This window comes from Elephas maximus, chromosome 14 (assembly GCF_024166365.1).
Source record: "Elephas maximus indicus isolate mEleMax1 chromosome 14, mEleMax1 primary haplotype, whole genome shotgun sequence".
Classification (NCBI taxonomy): domain Eukaryota; kingdom Metazoa; phylum Chordata; class Mammalia; order Proboscidea; family Elephantidae; genus Elephas; species Elephas maximus.
In genome coordinates, this window is record NC_064832.1 from 99,222,502 (window position 1) to 99,230,094 (window position 7,593).

The following is a 7,593-nucleotide window of genomic DNA, read 5'->3' on the forward strand; positions in this document are numbered from 1 at the left end:
GTTCTGGCCCCACGCTGTGCCGACCCCGTTCTGGCCCCATGCTGTGCCGACCCCGTTCTGGCCCCACGCTGTGCCGACCCCGTTCTGGCCCCACGCTGTGCCGACCCCGTTCTGGCCCCACGCTGTGCCGTGATTTACCCCAGGACAGCAGGCTTGTGCTGAACGGCACCTAGTGGCCGACAGAAGTGATGCCACTTACAAAGCACTGACGTTACTTCCGGGGTAGCTTGAGCTGTGGCGAATCTAACTCACACTTAAAAATAATTCCTAACTGAAATGATGTTTATTGCTGTGCTGTTGGGTGCTGTCGAGTCAATTCTGACTCATAGCGACCCCATATGACAGAGTAGAACTACCCTACAGGGTTTTCTATGCTGTAATCTTTACAGGCATGTTATCAAGAGGGGCCAGTCCACAGAGAAAGACATGATGCTTGCTAAAGTAGAGGGTCTTTGAGGAAGACCCTCAAAGAGATGGATTGACACAGTGGCTGCAACAACGGGCTGAAGCGTAGCAACGATTGTGAGCATGGCACAGGACCAGGCAGTGTTTCATTCTGTTGTACATAGGGTCACTATGAGTCGGAACCCAGTGGACAACAGCAACACTTACAGGAGCAGATCGCCAGGTCTTTCTCCTGTAGAGCAGCTACGTGGGTTCAAACCGCCAACCCTTTGGCTGGCAGGCAACTGCTTAACTGTTGTGCCACCAGGACTCCTTGATACCTAACTAGGGAACTTCTGATTTTAGTAATTTTCAAAAACTGAGTTACTTCCTTTATATCACTAAGGCGTTGATTAAAGAAGGGACTGGAAAAAATGTTGCCTTTATCCCTTGAAACCCTGAAGTAATGGAGATCCCATTCTTGCTTCCCAGAGCTGATGCTACTGAAGATGGGGCCACGTCTCTGCATCGGGCAGCCATGACAGCGGCTCGGCCCCAGCTGTGGCAGCAGCTCCCACTAACTGAGTCCGTGCTTTTGCTGTGCTCGGGCCCTTGATACGTTTTCTTATTTCATTCTCACAACAACCATAAATTGTTGATGTAGTTAGTCATCAACTCTAACTCATGACAACCTTACGTATAACATGACAAATCACCGTGTGGTCCTGCACCATCCTCACAACCGTGGCTACGTTTGAGTCCAATGTTGCAGCTACTCCATCAGTCCATCTCACTGAGGGTTTCCCTAATTTTCACTGACCCTCTACTTTACCAACCATGATGTCTTTTTCTAGTGATTTGTCTTTCATGATGACATGTCCAAAATAAGCAAGCCGAAGTCTCACCATCCTCGATTCTAAGAAGCATTCTAGTTGTATTTCATCTAAGCCTGATTTGTTGGTTTTTTGGGTATATTCAGTATTCTTTGCCAACACCACAATTCGAATGCATCAATTCTTCTTCTGGCTTCTTTTCTCATTGTTCGGCTTTTGCATGCATGCATATGAGGTGACAGAAAATACCATGGCTTGGGTCAAGCTTATGACAAGCTGAAAAATGGATGGTAGAAAACCATAAAAGTTAGACATTGATCCGGGGCCAAGATGGCGGACTAGGTGGACGCTACCGCGGATCCCTCTTGCAACAAAGACTCGGAAAAACAAGGGAATCGATCACATACATAACAATCTACGAACTCTGAACAACAAGCACAGACTTAGAGACGGAAAACGAACAAATACGGGCAGACAGCGACTGTTTTCAGAACTAGGAGCCAGCGCACCAGCTGACTACTTGGAAAATCTAGTTTCCCAGTGATGGCTCGGAGACAGCAGTCCATATCAAACCACATAAAGAAACAGACCATGACAGCTTCTCCAACCCCCCAAACAAAAGAATCAAAATCTTTCCCAAATGAAGATACAATCCTGGAATTATCAGATACAGAATATAAAAAACTAATTTACAGAATGCTTAAAGATATCACAAATGAAATTAGGATAAATGCAGAAAAAGCCAAGGAACACACTGATAAAACTGTTGAAGAACTCAAAAAGATTATTCAAGAACATAGTGGAAAAATTAACAAGTTGCAAGAATCCATAGAGAGACAGCATGTAGAAATCCAAAAGATTAACAATAAAATTACAGAATTTGACAACGCAATAGAAAGTCAGAGGAGCAGACTCGAGCAATTAGAATGCAGACTGGGACATCTGGAGGACCAGGGAAACAACTCCAACATAGCTGAAAAAAAATCAGATAAAAGAATTTAAAAAAATGAAGAAACCCTAAGAATCATGTGGGACTCTATCAAGAAGGATAACTTTCGAGTGATTGGAGTCCCAGAACAGGGAGGGGGGACAGAAAACACAGAGAAAATAGTTGAAGAACTCCTGACAGAAAACTTCCCTGACATCATGAAAGAAGAAAGGATATCTATCCAAGATGCTCATCGAACCCCATTTAAGATTGATCCAAAAAGAAAAACACCAAGACATATCATCATCAAACTTGCCAAAACCAAAGACAAACAGAAAATTTTAAAAGCAGCCAGGGAGAAAAGAAAGGTTTCCTTCAAGGGAGAATCAATAAGAATAAGTTCAGACTACTCAGCAGAAACCATGCAGGCAAGAAGGGAATGGGACGACATATACAGAGCACTGAACGAGAAAAACTGCCAACCAAGGATCATATATCCAGCAAAACTCTCTCTGAAATATGAAGGAGAAATTAAGATATTTACAGATAAACACAAGTTTAGAGAATTTGCAAAAACTAAACCAAGACTGCAAGAAATGCTAAAGGAGATTGTTTGGCCGGATGACCAATAATATCAGGTACCAGCACAATACAAGGTCACAAAACAGAACGTCCTGATATCAACGCAACTCAAACAGGGAAAGCACAAAAACAAACAAATTAAGACTAATTCTAAAAAATAAATAAATAAACAAAATAATACACACAACAGGAAATCATGGAAATCAATAGATAAACGATCAAAATAATGAAAAAGAGGGACTAAATATAGGAGGCATTGAACTGCCAGATGGAGAGTGATACAAGGCGAAATAGAAGGATACAAGTTAGGTTTTTACTTAGAAAAATAGGGGTAAATAAAAAGGTAACCACAAAAAGGAATATCAATTCCATAACTCAAGAAAAAAGCCAAGAAAAACGTAACGACTCAATAAACACAAAGTTAAACATTATGAAAATGAGGATCTCACAAGCTACTAAGAAAAACGTCTCAGCACAAAAAAGCATGTGGAAAAATGAAATGGCCAACAACACACATGAAAAGGCATCAAAATGACAGCACTAAAAACTTACTTATCTATAATTACGCTGAATGTAAATGGACTAAATGCACCAATAAAGAGACAGAGAGTCACGGACTGGATAAAAAAACACGATCCATCTATATGCTGCCTACAAGAGACACACCTTAGACTTAGAGACACAAACAAACTAAAACTCAAAGGATGGAAAAAAATATATCAAGCAAACAATAAGCAAAAAAGAAGAGGAGTAGCAATATTAATTTCTGACAAAATAGACTTTAGACTTAAATCCGCCACAAAGGATAAAGAAGGACACTATATAATGATAAAAGGGACAATTGATCAGGAAGACATAACCATATTAAATATTTACGCACCTAATGACAGGGCTGCAAGATACATAAATCAAATTTTAACAGAATTGAAAAGTGAGATAGACACCTCCACAATTATAGTAGGAGACTTCAACACACCACTTTCGGAGAAGGACAGGACATCCAGTAAGAAGCTCAATAGAGACATGGAAGACCTACTTACAACAATCAACCAACTTGACCTCATTGACTTATACAGAACTCTCCACCCAACTGCTGCAAAATATACTTTTTTTTCTAGCGCACATGGAACATTCTCTAGAATAGACCACATATTAGTGCATAAAACAAATCTTTCCAGAATCCAAAACATTGAAATATTACAAAGCATCTTCTCAGACCACAAGGCAATGAAGCTAGAAATCAATAACATAAAAACTAGGGAAAAGAAATCAAATACTTGGAAAATGAACAACACCCTCCTGAAAAAAGACTGGGTTATAGAAGACATCAAGGAGGGAATAAGGAAATTCTTAGAAAGCAACGAGAATGAAAATACTTCCTATCAAAACCTCTGGGACACAGCAAAAGCAGTGCTCAGAGGCCAATTTATATCGATAAATGCACACATACAAAAAGAAGAAAGAGCCAAAATCAGAGAACTGTCCCTACAACTTGAACAAATAGAAAGTGAGCAACAAAAGAATCCATCAGGCACCCGAAGAAAACAAATAATAAAAATTAGAGCTGAACTAAATGAATTAGAGAACAGAAAAACAATTGAAAGAATTAACAAAGCCAAAAGTTGATTCTTTGAAAAAATTAACAAAATTGATAAACCATTGGCTAGACTGACTAAAGAAATACAGGAAAGGAAACTAAGAAACGAGAAGGACCACATCACAACAGAACCAAATGAAATCAAAAGAATCATATCAGATTACTACATAAAATTGTACTCTAACAAATTTGAAAACCTAGAAGAAATGGATAAATTCTTGGAACAATACTACTTACCTAAACTAACACATTCAGAAGTAGAACAACTAAATAGACCCATAACAAAAAAAGAGATTGAAACGGTAATCAAAAAACTCCCAACAAAAAAAAGTCCTGGCCCAGATGGCTTCACTGCAGAGTTCTACCAAACCTTCAGAGAAGACTTAACACCATTATTATTGAAGGTATTTCAAAGTATAGAAAAAGACGGAATACTACCCAACTCATTCTATGAAGCTACCATCTCCCTGATACCAAAACCAGGTAAAGACATTACAAAAAAAGAAAATTTTAGACCTATATCCCTCATGAACATAGATGCAAAAATCCTTAACAAAATTCTAGCCAATATAATCCAACAACACATCAAAAAAATAATACACCCTGATCAAGTGGGATTTATACCAGGTATGCAAGGCTGGTTTAATATCAGAAAAACCATTAATGTAATCCATCACATAAATAAAACAAAAGATAAAAACCACATGATCTTATCAATAGATGCAGAAAAGGCATTTGACAAAGTTCAACACCCATTTATGATAAAAACTCTAACGAAAATAGGAATTGAAGGAAAATTCCTCAACATAATAAAGGGCATATATGCAAAGCCAACGGCCAATATCACTCTAAATGGAGAGAACCTGAAAGCATTTCCCTTGAGAACGGGAACCAGACAAGGATGCCCTTTATCACCGCTCTTATTCAACATCGTACTTGAAGTCCTAGCCAGGGCAATTAGGCTAGACAAAGAAATAAAGGGTATCCAGATTGGTAAGGAGGAAGTAAAGCTATCACTATTTGCAGATGACATGATCGTATACATGGAAAACCCTAAGAAATCCTCCAGAAAACTACTGAAACTAATACAAGAGTTTGGAAGAGTCTCAGGATATAAAATAAACATACAAAAATCACTTGGATTCCTCTACATCAACAAAAAGAACACCGAAGAGGAAATAACCAAATCAATACCATTCACAGTAGCCCCCAAGAAGATAAAATACTTAGGAATAAATCTTACCAAGGATGTAAAAGACCTATACAAAGAAAACTATAAAACTCTGCTACAAGAAATTCAAAAGGACACACTTAAATGGAAAAACATACCCTGCTCATGGATAGGAAGACTTAACATAGTAAAAATGTCTATTCTACCAAAAGCCATTTATACATACAACGCACTTCCAATCCAAATACCAATGTCATACTTTAAGGGAATAGAGAAACAAATCACTAATTTCATATGGAAAGGAAAGAACCCCCGGATAAGCAAAACATTACTGAAAAAGAAGAAGAAAGTGGGAGGCCTCACCCTACCTGATTTCAGAACCTATTATATAGCTACAGTAGTCAAAACAGCCTGGTACTGGTACAACAACAGGCACATAGACCAATGGAACAGAATTGAGAATCCAGATATAAATCCATCCATTTATGAGCAGCTGATATTTGACAAAGGACCAGTGTCAGTCAATTGGGGAAATAATAGTCTTTTTAACAAATGGTGCTGGCATACCTGGATATCTATTTGCAAAAGAATGAAACAGGACCCATACCTCACACCATGCACAAAAACTAACTCCAAGTGGATCAAAGACCTAAACATAAAGACTAAAACGATAAAAATCATGGAAGAAAAAATAGGATCTACCCTAGGAGCCCTAATACAGGGCATAAACAGAATACAAAACATTACCAAAAATGATGAAGAGAAACCAGATAACTGGGAGCTCCTAAAAATCAAACACCTATGCTCATCTAAAGACTTCACCAAAAGAGTAAAAAGACCACCTACAGACTGGGAAAGAATATTCAGCTATGACATCTCAGACCAGCGCCTGATCTCTAAAATCTACATGACTCTGTCAAAACTCAACCACAAAAAGACAAACAACCCAATCAAGAAGTGGGCAAAGGATATGAACACACATTTCACTAAGGAAGATATTCAGGCAGCCAACAGATACATGAGAAAATGCTCTCGATCATCAGCCATTAGAGAAATGCAAATTAAAACTACGATGAGATTCCATCTGACACCAACTAGACTGGCATTAATTCAAAAAACACAAAATAATAAATGTTGGAGAGGCTGCGGAGAGACTGGAACTCTCATACACTGCTGGTGGGATTGTAAAATGGTACAACCACTTTGGAAATCCATCTGGCGTTATCTTAAACAGTTAGAAATAGAACTACCATACAACCCAGAAATCCCACTCCTCGGAATATACCCTAAAGATACAAGACCCTTCACACAAACAGATATATGCACACCCATGTTTATTGCAGCTCTGTTTACAATAGCAAAAAGCTGGAAGCAACCAAGATGTCCATCAACGGATGAATGGGTAAATAAATTGTGGTATATTCACACAATGGAATACTACGCATCGATAAAGAACAGTGACGAATCTCTGAAACATTTCATAACATGGAGGAATCTGGAAGGCATTATGCTGAGCGAAATGAGTCAGTTGCAAAAGGACAAATATTGTATAAGACCACTATTATAAGATCTTGAGAAATAGAAAAAATGGAAAAGAACACATACTTTTGTGGTTACAGAGGGGGTAGGGAGGGAGGGAGGGAGGGAGAGGGCTTTTTATTGATCAATCTGTAGATGGGAACTGCTTTGGGTGAAGGGAAAGACAACACTCAAAACAAGGAAGGTCAGCCTAATTGGACTGGATTAAAAGTAAAGAGGTTTCCGAGATAAAATGAAAGCTTCAAAGGATAGCGAAGCAGGGGCTGGGGTCTGGGGAACTTGGTTTGAGGGGACTTCTAAGTCAATGGGCAAAACAATTCTATTATGAAAACACTCTGCATCCCACTTTGAATTGTGGCACCTGGGGTCCTAAATGCCAACAAGCAGCCATCTAAAATACATTAATTGGTCTCAACCCACCGGGAGCAAAGGCAAAGGAAGAACACCAAGGTCACACGACAACTAAGAACCCAAGAGACAGAAAGGGCCACTTGAACCAGAGACCTACAATATCCTGAGACCAGAAGAACTAGTTGGTGCCCGGCCACAATCGATGTCT